Below are 13,617 nucleotides of genomic sequence, written 5' to 3'. Positions count from 1 at the left end.
ATATTTTGTCTTAAAATATTTCTTTGAAGGTTGTTAATGATGATCTGTTATGCTTAGCTGACACACAAATTCTTTTAGAAAACATATCAAGTACAGACTCCTGTCAAAAGTAAGCAAAAACTATGACAATCTGTTGGGGTTGCAAAAAAGTATTTTGCTGTTCTCGATTTCAGTTTTTGCTATGCAACTCTTACAACACAGAATATGAGTATTGGGATGTAGTGGTTCAATTGAATGTATCTGTCTGTAAAGCTGTGGAGCTTCCTAAAGTTCATTAGCTTCTTTTTAGCCATTTTTTATCTGTTTCTAAAGACAGAAAAAGAATCTTTGCTCAACGGTCTGACTAAAAGTGAACTGTGCTCTGTTTTTGCATGGCAACAAATTGTTCCTTAATAAAGGAATCTGTGTGTACCCTGGCAATGTTTCATGTGCACTTACTGAAGAAAGCTTCCCTGTGATTTCACCATTTGTAGGTTACCACTGAAACACGTTCTTTCATTTGTAGCTGCCTCAGTCAGGAACAATTCAAAGTTTTAGTGAATTCAAGATTGATTTTTAGATGGAATCTACAGTGCTATATAAACTGAAGTGAATCTATCAGCATTTGTTGAGTTTATCACATGACTGTTGTAACTCATTAACAGTGCTGTTCATTCTTGTTTTAAAACACAGAATGTGTGCAGGATTTTTGTGCTATTATCTATAGTCTGTGCATGAAGAAGCATCAGTTATACTGTTAAATTTACTCCAGCTCTAATATACAGCAGGTACGTTATATATTAAGTACGGAAGTACAAATGTTTTCACTGGAGGGTCTGCTCATTCCTCCACATAGATTCCATTAAATTTACAGCAAGAACTGAAATATTCATGGGGCAGAATGAATGAGTCTCAGGATTATGTGACTAATATTGTTATTGTTTAAGCTGCTGAGTCAGAAGGAAACATTTATGTTTGTGCATTTAACAACCTTAGCTGTGTTTTCATTTTCTGTTTTTCTCCTGACAGTTGGAATCAATGTAAGTAAATACAGCTGCTGGTGCAGTGCTGTCTCGGTGTGATTAGCTCATACCTGTACAGTGACAGGTGGTGGTCTGTGAATAAAAGCAATAGCAACTTCAAAGGGTGCCAGTTTAGGGAATCCCTGCTACTAGTGAGGGGTTTTTTTCCATTTTTCTAATAAGAGAAAAAGCTTTAGAAGAAGGTTTTGATTATACTTTTTCCAGGTAGAGCTTTATAAAAGCAATTGTATTGTAAATGTTAGGAGGGGGTTTTTTTTTGGTTAGAAATGGTGATTTTGTTTCTCTGCATAGAAAAAAACCTGTCTTGTGTTAGATGAAGTTTCATATTTGCACCCTTTGCATACTTGCCAGCTAGACTCAAATACATTTTGACCCCAATTTGCTTTTTTGCTATGTTATGCTTTTGATTGCTGCTGTTGTGTAATTACATAGAAAGCAGTGGCCTTTGCCACTTGAATGTAATTGGAAAGTTGTGCTGCATTTTATATTTCTAATTTCTAAACATTTATCATTTAAAGATCTGGAGAAATGAGAAATTCAATTTAGCAAGAAATCTTGAGGAATTGGGTTTTTTTGAATATTCTTATGTGCAGATGGAAGACCCAAACTTGTTATTTTTTCAATACAAGTATAGAAAGATTGTTCCTCCCAAACAGGAGAAAGGCTTTTCCCCCTATAATCAGAAGAATCCCAGTGGTGTTTTTCCTGTTCTGCCGTTAATGGTACTTTATATTTTCTTCAGATCTGTAGTTTGTCAGTTTATAAATGTTTTCTTTATATTAATTTTGCTTTCTTTGCTGTCAGCAGACCTGTCATAACAGCTTTCTTGACACATTCTGGCTATATCCATCCAGGTTCAAATGTTGCTCAGTTTTCTTTTTGAAGTGTATTTCATGCATGATGTAGACTGTGTTGTAGTATAATTCTGTCATGCAGTATTTGGCAGGGAGGATTCAGTTCTATATGATATGACCTTTTAAAGGTGGCATAATTACTGAAGCAGAACAGTATTGCAGCAGTACAGGTTTAGAATTATACTTAGCGAGATCATGAATGCTTATTGTTCATAAGTAGATGCTTGATGGCATATGTGGTTATTTATTAAATACAGTGTGACAGGCTTTTTGAAAACAAAAACAGTTATGCTGCCAGCTTAATGCTGCTCCTGGATAGACATTGTTACAAGAAAAATTCCAAGACAAATTCCCATGGATCATCTGTGAGATTTGTGGTTGGGTTGGCAGGCTGATACACGGAGAAGTACAAAGGAACTGAAACTTCCCATAAATTAATATTTTTATCTGCAGCATTTTTCCTGAGCATTGGGTAGCAATGTAGAATTCACAATTTCCTACTTTCCTTGTGTAACCATTTCTTTAGACATGTGGGGTTTTTTCTGGAGGATTTACAGTAATAGATGTAACAAAATATTATAGCTTAAAAGGGTGGGTGTAAAGGTATTATAAACAAGTTTAATTCATATGCAGTCAAGTGTGTTTTGTTAATCTGGTTGTTACTGAAGACTAATTTGTGTGTTATAGGGTAGAAAATAAATTACATTGGAGTAGCTGCAGTGTTAATCAACTGTAACTTTTGACATTCCATCTGTACCCATTCTTACAAATCTGCCAACATGAAAAGTCCTGTGATCTCACTTCTCAGATAGAGTTATGACAGATCTTGTTAGTGCTTAGTGAAAGTGCTAGCCCCAAAAATGGATCTTTAGGGGTAACATCACTTTGCTGCATGAGATTAAGGGTGTTACTAGCCTTTAACTGATTTCTGCAGTGCTTCTCCTCCCTGCCTGCTGTGTCTCTTCACTGGAGGTTACTGCTCCTATACCAGGGCTGGCACACTGGTGCATGCTTCATTCCAGATCCGAAAGTTTAGCCTCTCTGACCTCCCTCTGCACTTTGCATGGAAAATAGCAGTTGCCTGCACTCCATTCCATCAACTCCAAATTCCCATCTAAGAGCTGCAAGAAAAGGCTGCAGGGCTTGCTGGGGGAGCATGCATTAAGTATGTATATCATACCATCATCATTCCTGGTTTGAGCTCCAGGAATCATAGTTACTGCAGTGCTAGTTAAATCCACCAAAAGCAACTATATTGGACAAGGAAGAATTAAGTGTTAATAACAATGAATAATGAAGGGCTGAAGACAAGGTTATATTTGTCTATCTATCAAGGATGGTTTCAGCTGAAGAAAGATTTTGCTGCTCAAGAGAAGCAGGATACTACCCACATCCTGGAGTATGTGTTATCTCTTCTGTTATGCAGTTGGTTCTGGTAATTGTGCAGCTCCACAAAATGGATCAGCTTGCTGTCTAGCTAAAAAAAAGTGATTTTTTTATTTTTCAGAATGTAAGCAAGCTGTTCTGTTTTACTTTAGCCACACAGTTGCTAATACTAACAAAAGGTAGAATGCAGGAATACGCAGTAGGGCACTGAGGAGGATGGAAAACTATCCAACTGGTGACAGCACATTCTTAGTTTGGCAAAAAAGACTCTTCTAAATGTTCCTGCAGATTGAAGTAAGGTGCCTCTCTCTCTGCAGGTTTCATGATTCAACCCTCAGGCTAGAGGCCCACTTACTCTTTTTCCCCAGTACAATTCTGTAAAAGATACGAAAAATCGGGAAGGCCATCTACTATTCTTTTATTCTTTTATTTTTTTATCAACAGGCTATTGTCATGTTTCCCTTATTCTCCCTTCTGTCATGTAAATACCTAATTATCTACCATAGGTTTCCCATTTTCAGGATGGGAAAGTACAGAGTCCCATATAACTTTCAGATCACCTTCTCTTTGTTAAGATGTGAATTTGAATTTCTGCTGACTGAGGAGGCTTTACAGCTTCAGAACAGCTGCTGCTACTACAATGCTTTATGAAAATGTGAGCACTATGAATTCAGTCTCCTTGACTGGCTATTTAATTGAAAGTCGCTGTGAGATGTGCTCTGCGTTAACACCGCTGTGTTTGGACAGACTGTGAGATTGGATTCTTGGGGAGTTCTGTCATGGGAATGTCTGGTTACTGAATCACAAAGAGTTTTAGGGAAGAGACAATCACCAATATGCTCAGTGGAGCTATGATAACATCTGCAGGCACACTCAAGAATAGAGCCATAACCCTGTAACTTAATTTGAAAAATCAAGACTCTTTCAGACTTGGGAATAGAAGTTTGATCTTGCATAAAGTTGTACTTTTATAACAATAACGTAGTGCCTCACTAGGAGAAATATAAGTGCTAATGCCAGAAAAATATTCCAACTGTCACTTATAATTTTTGCACTTTGGTCAGGCAGCTATTTATAATATGCCAATCAGTGTTGAAACTTAACCATTATGTTCTGCTTTGTACCTAAAATTTTTCCAGGTTTGGTATTTGGGAAGAACTTCAAATGCATACTGGGGGTTCAGGCAATGTGGTCCTCCAATAGACTATCTCATGTAAGTGCCTCTAAAGTATTTTTCACACATATAAAGTATTTCTTACAGCAAATAACAAAATCCCTGGACAATACAGTACTACTTTAGCCTTTAGTATTCATTGAGAGTGCTCCAAAAAGGGAAAAGTTGCCTTTCCTTGGGAAATTCCAAAAGAGACCTAGACACTGGAGTCCAACATTTTAAGCTTTATGAAGACCTCAGTACATTGTAACAGCTGCTCCTTTCTCTCTTTGTAAGTATCCCACATCTGTATGGGATTTTGGTGATGGGGTAGCATAAAATCGGTAGCTCCCACTGCTAGTAAGATAACAGGCCCTCAAGCTCAACCCCAGGGCCTTGCTGGATGGACCTGCTGGTCCACCACACTGCGTGCTGCTCAGCAGGCAGGGAGTTTGTGCATCTGTGGCTTGTTGCATTTCTTCTAATGACTCTGCTATTATGTGTGGAACATGAAAATCCATGTTCAAATAATAACCTGCCTAATTATCCTAGAATGCTGAGGCCAAAGAATCTTTTTTTCCTCATTTTCCTTTAATAAGCCACAATTCATTTATACTAGGTAGAACAGCTTCAGTAAGAAACACGGGATGATGAGGAAGATAGCATATGAAGGATGAGCTGCTTCTTTAGGAAGATGGAAGATTCCATAAGGGTACACATCCTGCCCCATATCTGTTCCTGTCAGTGCTGGTTAGGTAATGTGGGAATCAACACATACCAGTAAGAAAGGCAACCTCCAAGCCACACCTACAATGTGGAGTAGATCTATTTAATTGTGAACCTTGTTCACAACACAGGGCAGCAGAGGCACAGAGGGACAGAGGCTCCTTGGGCTTAGCTCATCCTAGTGGGCACCAGGAGGGTCTCTGCCTGCCTTACTACTACAGAAGGCTTTGTGCATGTCTGTGAGAGTGTGTTATGTTCACAGGAATTCCACTTAAAACAGGCAGAAGATAAACCACCCTAGACATAATAAATGGACATTTTTTATCCCAGACTGACATTTTTAGCAATCCCAGCTGCAAGGTCACTTTGAGCAAAACTATTCCCTCCTCCTCACCACATCTTCTGTTTTTAACCCTTTCCTCCCATTCCTTACTATCTGTTAAGCATTCCTTGAATACCAGCAGAGCTCAGAAAACAGAACAAATTCCTGAGTTGTTCACTAATAAAGCATGAAGGCAACTTTCTGGTAAAACTTCTGACTACAAGAATTTTCTGTCAGTGTGAGTTTTTAACTTCCCACTTCTGACATTTTTATTTTAACAAGTGTCTGTTCCCAATAATGTTATGACTTAATAGTGAACAACTAACAGCATACATATCCAATGCCTCAGTGTTGCCACAAGCTAGGTGTTCTTTTCTCACAGAATAAGTAAATTTTATTTTCAAACCAAATATGTGAGACTACCAGCCTAGGCACAACCCTTTTCTTTAAGCAGTCCCAGTTTCAGGTCTGCCATCCCTGTGTGGAATTTACAGTTATCAGATTTCAATATTTGTAATGATGTTCTGGCAATGTTAGCAGCCTTTCCACAGGAGAACCATTTAGCAGATATCATTGTACTCTCAGTAATTAATTAATTAATGGTCAGTATATCTTTCCTATATCCAAGAATGTTTACTTCAGCCTTACTTAACAGGGTTACGGAAATGTGTTCGGAAAGGATGCTTCAGGGTGAGCTATCTGGTAAAGCAGTGTTACAGCCTGAAGAGAAAAGTGCACACTGATTTAGGTGAGTGACTGTGACTGCCATCTGTCTTAATCATATGGCCAAGCACATGAAATTTATGTTTCAGGATATTTTATAACTGAAACAGCTGCATTCATTCATTCATTCATTCATTCATTCATTCATTCATTCATTCATTCATTCATTCATTCATTCATTCTTATTGCCAGGAATAAATGGGAATTGTTTTATTTTCTTCTGTAATCTGAGAACATATTTTCCATTGACTCCTCAAACTCACACCTTTATGAAATCTTCCAAAACTTCTAGAAAAATTATAGTTCTAGCTGACCCAAACAAATTGCTGGACTTGTTTTTGTACCAGAGAAGAGAGTTACGGTCATCTGGCACGTCTGCAAAGAAATTATAGAATAAACTACCATTACTATAATGTATTTATCATGGTAGCAAAATTATATGTGAATGCTCATAATGAAAAATTGAAGGTCATCTCTTTTGATCTTGCTGGTTTTTTGCAATGCAAAATCCTTTTATTATTTGCAATATCTAGGAAACAAGATTTTCAGTGGATATGTACAGTATTCTCTAACTTAGCAGTTTTCAGTAAAGAACGGTAATTACACATACCCTTGATTTTAAATAAATAGTTTCAGTTGGATAAAATTTCATTTTCAAAGTTGATGTAGTTGTGCTTTTTTAGCACTTAACGCTGAATATGGCTGGTTCTTGACTCACAATCCTGAGCAAATGCAGCCTGCTGCCAGTTGGTGGCTGAGCCTGCAGTTCTGCCACTAAAGGAGTAGAATCCAAGAGTTGCAGATTTTGTGTGTCCCCCAGTCATTCTTGCTCCTAGGAAACAATCCCAACCCCAGTTACAAGGGTTTTTTTCTGTTATTTTTTCAATCATGCAGCCCAAACAAGCTCTAAATATAGCGTGAATATAATCACCTAAACTGTCATTAAAAGACTCCTCTCAATCAGCAGAGCCTGTTAGCTGATTGTCACCCGAAACCTTGCAATTAACACAACTAGTATTTTTGACAAAATAGAAAAGTGTAACTTGATTAATAGTGCTATCTCAGGAATGTCTTTTCCAGTATTTTTTACCATTAAAGCTGTCAGTCCTGCATAACATGACAATTTTTAAGACTTCACAACAGATACAACTAAATGAATATATGAAAAATAGGCTTTATCTAGCTTCTAGAGACTTTACGAACAAAGTTCAAGTGCTTGAATTTTTCCATGTGCTTCATGTGTAGATATAACAATAAATTAAATTAAGGTTATCCATCATTTGCAATCAATAAGGCTTTTAACTGAATTTGAAAGTAATGTGTTCTAGGCAGCACCCGAATGTAGCTTGTGTAGAGCAAGGAGGAGGAAACAAAAGTTGTTTGAATTGTAGGTGTTATCATTATCAGGGACTGAGTTCAGTAGTAGCTAATGTACTACATTCAAACTAGCATCACCTGAGATCTGCTAAATAAAGTTTTATGCCAGGTTATTTTTTTTTTGGGGGGGGGTGGTAGGGAGGAACCTCCTTGTTTGCACTATAGTTTCAGGGCTTTACCCCTTACCTGAATTCCACCTTCTGTTTTGTCCCCTAACTGCTTTTCTCCTTCTGTTTCAATCCATAGCTTAATAATTCCTGTTCTGGTTTATCAAAACAAATTAGAATTAGCGAAATTTAATTGGTGAAACATCTGTGTGTGCTGTAACATCTGCATATCTGACTAGTTTTATGGCAAAAGTTTTTTCTATGCTTATGTCTCATTCTGCATTGCTGTGTCCAAAAATGCCAAGTCAGGCTGTAGAGGATACTTTGTATGGTTAAACCTTGCTTTGATCACCTAATCTTCATCAGGGTTGGGCTGTGTGGGAATCCAAGAACCTTTAGTAGCTAATGTCAAGACTACATGTTTGGTGCATTTCCCCTGCAAAAGGAAAACATATTTTCTGGTGTGTTTATCTAATGGTAGATTTTTTTTTTGACTTTTAATTCCTTTTCAGTGGTTCCCTGTCTCACAAAGATGTAAAAATTTCAAAGGTAACTTAACTTTCTGAAACCTTCTGTCCTTATTGTGAACTTCTTGTGTAACATTGTTGCTGCTTTTAGCATCTGACACTTTAAATTACTTACAGTAATCCTGAGTAATTTATGATAAAAGAATGGGATATGATAATATTAGATATATTTGTTCTGGTCTACTTGAAGTCAGTTAATGTTTTTAAGAAATGCATTTGCTGAAAGCCTATTTTTATAGAAGGTCGGGGGTTTTTGGTTTTTTTTTTGGGTTTTTTTTGTTTGTTTTTTTTTTGTATTGTAAAGCCTTGTCCCATTAAATGAATTTAGGCTGACTAAAAATAAGTATATTCTGTTTTTCTAGTGAAGTGTACATGAGACATTGTTTGGATTTCTAGGTGAAACTGTATGGCATTGAAATACTAGGTGATGATTGAACCTTGGAAAGAAGCTGAGAAGTGGCAAATAGAGTGCACCTAACGTGAGCTGCTGAGAAGCAAAGGATAAATTATATATTCTATGTGTACAGTAATGAAAAAAGCAAGTACAATATTTTTCTAATTTTATGTTCATACAAATGGATTTTAAGCTTGTTCGTTCATTCTAGTGTTGAGTGCATTTTTTACTTTTATCTTCTACAAGGCCAGGTATTGACCTTAATGTTATTTCTCAGTTGTAATCAGAGCAAGTTACATTATTATATTCAAGACCACTTCATGTGAAGAAATTTCCCAACAGCCCACCATCTTTGTCTTGAGTGGAACTTTGGTTAAGTGTATTTTTCACTTCCATAGGCTCAGCAGTACTGCTATAGTAATGAGTTTAACTTTTATATTGCAAAGTTGCTCCTCAAATGTAGTCTAGATTTAAAATCTAAAAATTTAAAATTTTAAATTTTAAAATTTGTTTAGAGACATCTTGTAACTTGAGTGTTTTTCTAAAGACATTTCAAAATTTTCATTTTTATGTTTAGGTTATCCTGAAGTTCTAGAACATATTTAATAAATTAATAAATGCTTGGATTTTGTTTCTTTTTTACTAAAACCTTTGGGGTTTTGCTGGTATAGAATTATTTATAGTTGAGAAATGTAGTCTGGATTATTTTTATGAGAGGTTGTGCATTATTTTTTTCTCTAGTTATTCTTAGTGGATATTGCCTTAGGTTTGAAATAATGTTAGCCTAAGCCAATACTGTGCTTTTCAAAAGTCAGCTAGCTGGAGCAAAAGCACCTTACAAATGCTACTTAACTGGGGGCAGGTGATCAAACAAAGCTAGTGATCCCTGTGTTGTGCTGCATTGTTTTTTGAATAAAGCTTAAACTGCATTTCCCAGTTTTCCCCATTTCAGGTGGTCTCTTCCATGCTGCAGTGTCCTTGTATCTTATAAATTATAAAGGTTGCTTTGCACATCAAATGGTTACTGTCACCGTTGTCATGAGTACTGTGATAGAACAAAAGAAGTTATGTTTAAAGAAAGCAGCCAGAAAAAAAATTCTAAATCTACATGTTTTCTACAGAAGTGTAGGGTAGATAATTATTTAGACCACACAGGCTTTTAGTGTCTGACTTAGATTTCAGCTCCATAAATAGTTGAACCAGTCAAATGGGCTTTCTCCTCTGCCAAAACATAGGAACTCTTGCCTCACTTTCCCCCTTCAGTGTTCCTAACTACACAGTTCATCCCACCTTTAAGTCAGGCTCTGCTGCTCAGTGTCAAGAGGTCTCTCTTTACTCTGCCATCTCTCTGTTAAGAAGATTCACCTAAAACCTTAGTATTAAAAGATGAGTAGTGTTAGCACCTTTTCATATTACGATCATATCACATGGCTAATTGCTGAAAGACAGTCATGTTGTTTGAAGTTGATTTTATAATAAAAAATTATAAAGCATACAAACTCTGCAGGGACCTGCAGTTTCTACAGCAGTGGCAATTCACTAAGTTAAATAACTAAAGCACTAACTATGTTTAGACAATACTGTGTACACTCTGAATTCTGCTCACCCGTAAATGTGCTTGATGCATTTTTAATAAGCTTTCATATGGAAAATAATTTGTTGGGTTCTCTCCTTAGATTGGCTTTTATTTTGTTGTTCCACTAATATAAATTATAGTGCATTCCCACACACTTCTAAATTAATTTTGAATGTATGTTTTGAATATTCAAGTAAAAATTTGACATAATAAACAACCTTTCAGGCATCAGAGAAATTAAAAACAGACGTGCAGAATATTAAGTTACACTGGATGATGAACTCTGCCTATCATCAGCAAGCTGAATTGCAGAAAGTGCAAAAAGGTACAAGAAGAGGCATTGAAAAGAATTTTAAATCTTCTAGAATGTTCACAGTTGCTGTGAAGTCTGTTAGACTTTACAATACCTTTTGATTTCATGTGAAAGATGCTTAGCCACTAATGATCAGCATTCATACAGATATTAAGGAAGGCATCCTCTGCTTCTTTGAAAGTCCCTTTCCATCATCGAGCTAAATGACTCTTACATAAGTTTCCATTCCAGAAAAACAAGTGAGAACTAACACCTTTTTATGTAGGAAGGTGGACACAGAATAGCTGTATAATTGTAAAGGTCTGTAGTCACAGTTGTGACATAGTCGTGTCCCAAAATTGAGTGCATATTTTTAGGGTAAATTTAGTTGTCCCTCAGTGAATTAATACTACTGTAGAATAGAATACTACTGTATTCTATTCATTTATTTGCTAAATTTGTATTGACATCAAATGGCATGCCTGTCTTCAACAAGTACCTGGTTAAAAAAGTATTTTAAATAAGGGTTTAAAGGCATGAAACCAGGCATAAAATCTGTTGATTCTAAACCAGGCACAAATTGGAAAATAAACATTAATTAGAGTCTGAAGGATAAACTCTGCCTAAACTTACCTAAACTGTAACAGTAATGAAAGTGCTACTAATAAAGCAGAAGCTGATTATGGCACATGGCAGTATTTCTGAGTTTAAAATTTTTACTCCACAACCTGTATGAACTTGATTTGACCCTCAAAAACCTGCTTTGTATAGCATCTCAGCTGAGTTCAGGGGCTTTTTTAGGTTAGTTTTGTGCTATATAAAACGTGTTTTCAGCTTAAGGTAAAAGACAGGTTTCTATTATGAGTCATGCTATCACCATGTAGTGTTAATGTCTAAAAAAGTTTTCTAAAAGTTGTACACAAGAGTACTTAGAAGTCAGCTTTACTGGAAGTCTACTTTTTATTACAGAACTGTCCTCAGCACCTCATTTTAGAAATCATCCAGTCAAAGGAGCTTATGTGAGCCTGGCATTCCTAACAGCTTCCTGCAGGCTGTTAGGTAATAATCCCATTTCTTTTGGTTGTGTTCGGGTAAAGGCCAAAGTAACAAAACTGTGTCAGAACCCTAAGGCCTTTAGAAAGGGCTGTATTTTTTTAAAAGCTTTACATTTCTTTTAGAAAAGATTTACATTTGCTTTCATTAGGAATAGAAATTACAGAAAATCTTTGTGAAAAGCAGCTCCCTCTTTTAACTTAGGTCTTGTTATTCTTTTTAGCCTTCACAGTTCATTGTGTGCTACACAAGCCATTAAAATGGGTAAGCCAGATACAAATCTCAAAGAAGTGTGTTCCATCACTTGCGCTCTGATAGATGAATCAATGTGAAAAAATAAAAATATATTTGTAAACTATTAGAGTAAAAGCCAAAAATCAGGACTTTTATCTGGTTTTGCACCCTTGGTTGCAGTTTCTTTTTGAAAGGTTGAGTGGGGATCTATTCCAAGATAAGTTTTGTTGCCAGCTTTTTTGGTCAAAACTTGTTATAACCAGCTATCAGCCAGACCTTGTTAAACAAGCTACAAAGGGCCATCGTCTCCAAGGGAGGAAAAAAAAAAAAGAATTTAAAAAGCAGTGTTGGCAAAAGCAGTAAGGTTTGCAGAGGCATCTAATGAATTCACTCTCTTGTTTAGTTTCCTATTTTCTTTAAGTGTAAACATGTGAGATTCCTTCATATGCTAGTTCACTGTGACAAGCTCAGGGTGTCCTTGCCCTTTGATTTCCTCGTCTGCTGTTCCTCACCTTGTGACATTACACAACTAGCATATATAGCAAAATTAGGCTGGTACAAATATGCCATATACAACATATTCAAGAAATGCAAGAACAGAAAAAGTAAAGTGATTGGAGTAGTTAATAAATACACTTAATCCTTTAAAACTTGTATGCATTTTATTTAAACAGATATTCACTACTTTTCTTGCTATTAAGCTAAAAAATATATATGTAAGAACCCAACTGTTATTTTTCATGTGTAAAGTTTGAAAAATTCATTTAACTTCCAGCTTCAGAGAAATCTTAACATTCATAGAAGGAAAGTAATCAGAAATGGTTGTATTTCTTTTTTATTTTTCAACTTTAACTGAACTTCTGAAGATTAATCCCTGTGCCAGGGATCCAAAAGCATGTACAATTTAAAAATAATCAAACACTTTATCACCATAATGAATTGTACAAATACAAGTGAGGAACCAGTTAGATTGCAATTTTAAAGATTTAGATGTATAAGCACAAGCTAGCAGCAACATATCATTGCAACAAGAAGCATCATAGAAAGAGACATCAATGGAAAAATAAGTCCTCACCATGTGAAGTAGCTTGTTTTGTACTCAGGAGTTCTGCGCCTCATGAAAGAGATATATTATTTTGAAAGAGGCCATTGACCAACATAAAGATTATAGTTTCTACAATCTGATTAAAAAAGATTTTCTTCATGTAAAAGGAAAGTTTTGAAAGATTTCAAAGGTATCAAACACTACTGAAAAGAGGAAGAAAATAAGCTTCTGAATTTGTGCTGCTTAGGAAAAGAATTAAACAGTTTCCTTTACATCATGGAATGGAAGATTTAATTGGAATGAAGTTATACAATGTTCTCAAGAAAATCGAGTAGTCCTCAATAAAACAAAATACTGCAAGTATTCACACAGACCAAAGAACCATCTGCAAGGTGCTTTTAAATGTGCTTCATCACACATATTTTGCTGGGAAGCAACACTATTTCCAATTATTTTCAATTAAAAACTGGTTGCAATTGAATGATGTATGAAGCTGAATAATGTATGACCATTTCACTAGTCTCATTTTCCTTGGTATCTATAGTAAACTTTCTAAGGATTTGAAGAATTATGTTTCTGATTTTATAGCTTACCATATTCTATTTACTCTACCCCTTGCTTCAGGTAAAACCCACAAACATAAACTGAGTTTTAGCTATCTTGGAAGTAAGATTTTATTATCTATTTTATATGGATTGGGGGAAAAATGTTCAGTAACAACTAGAAGAAAACAAAGATGTGGATTTAGAATATATGATTTAGAAAACCAAAGAGTCATGTTATTTGTTTCAGGGAAGTTTTTTGTCATTTTCCAAATCTAAGCAAG

This window comes from Serinus canaria, chromosome 4, assembly GCF_022539315.1.
Source record: "Serinus canaria isolate serCan28SL12 chromosome 4, serCan2020, whole genome shotgun sequence".
NCBI lineage: Eukaryota > Metazoa > Chordata > Aves > Passeriformes > Fringillidae > Serinus > Serinus canaria.
The sequence above is the reverse complement of the archived record's forward strand: the minus strand, read 5'-3'. Positions refer to the sequence as shown.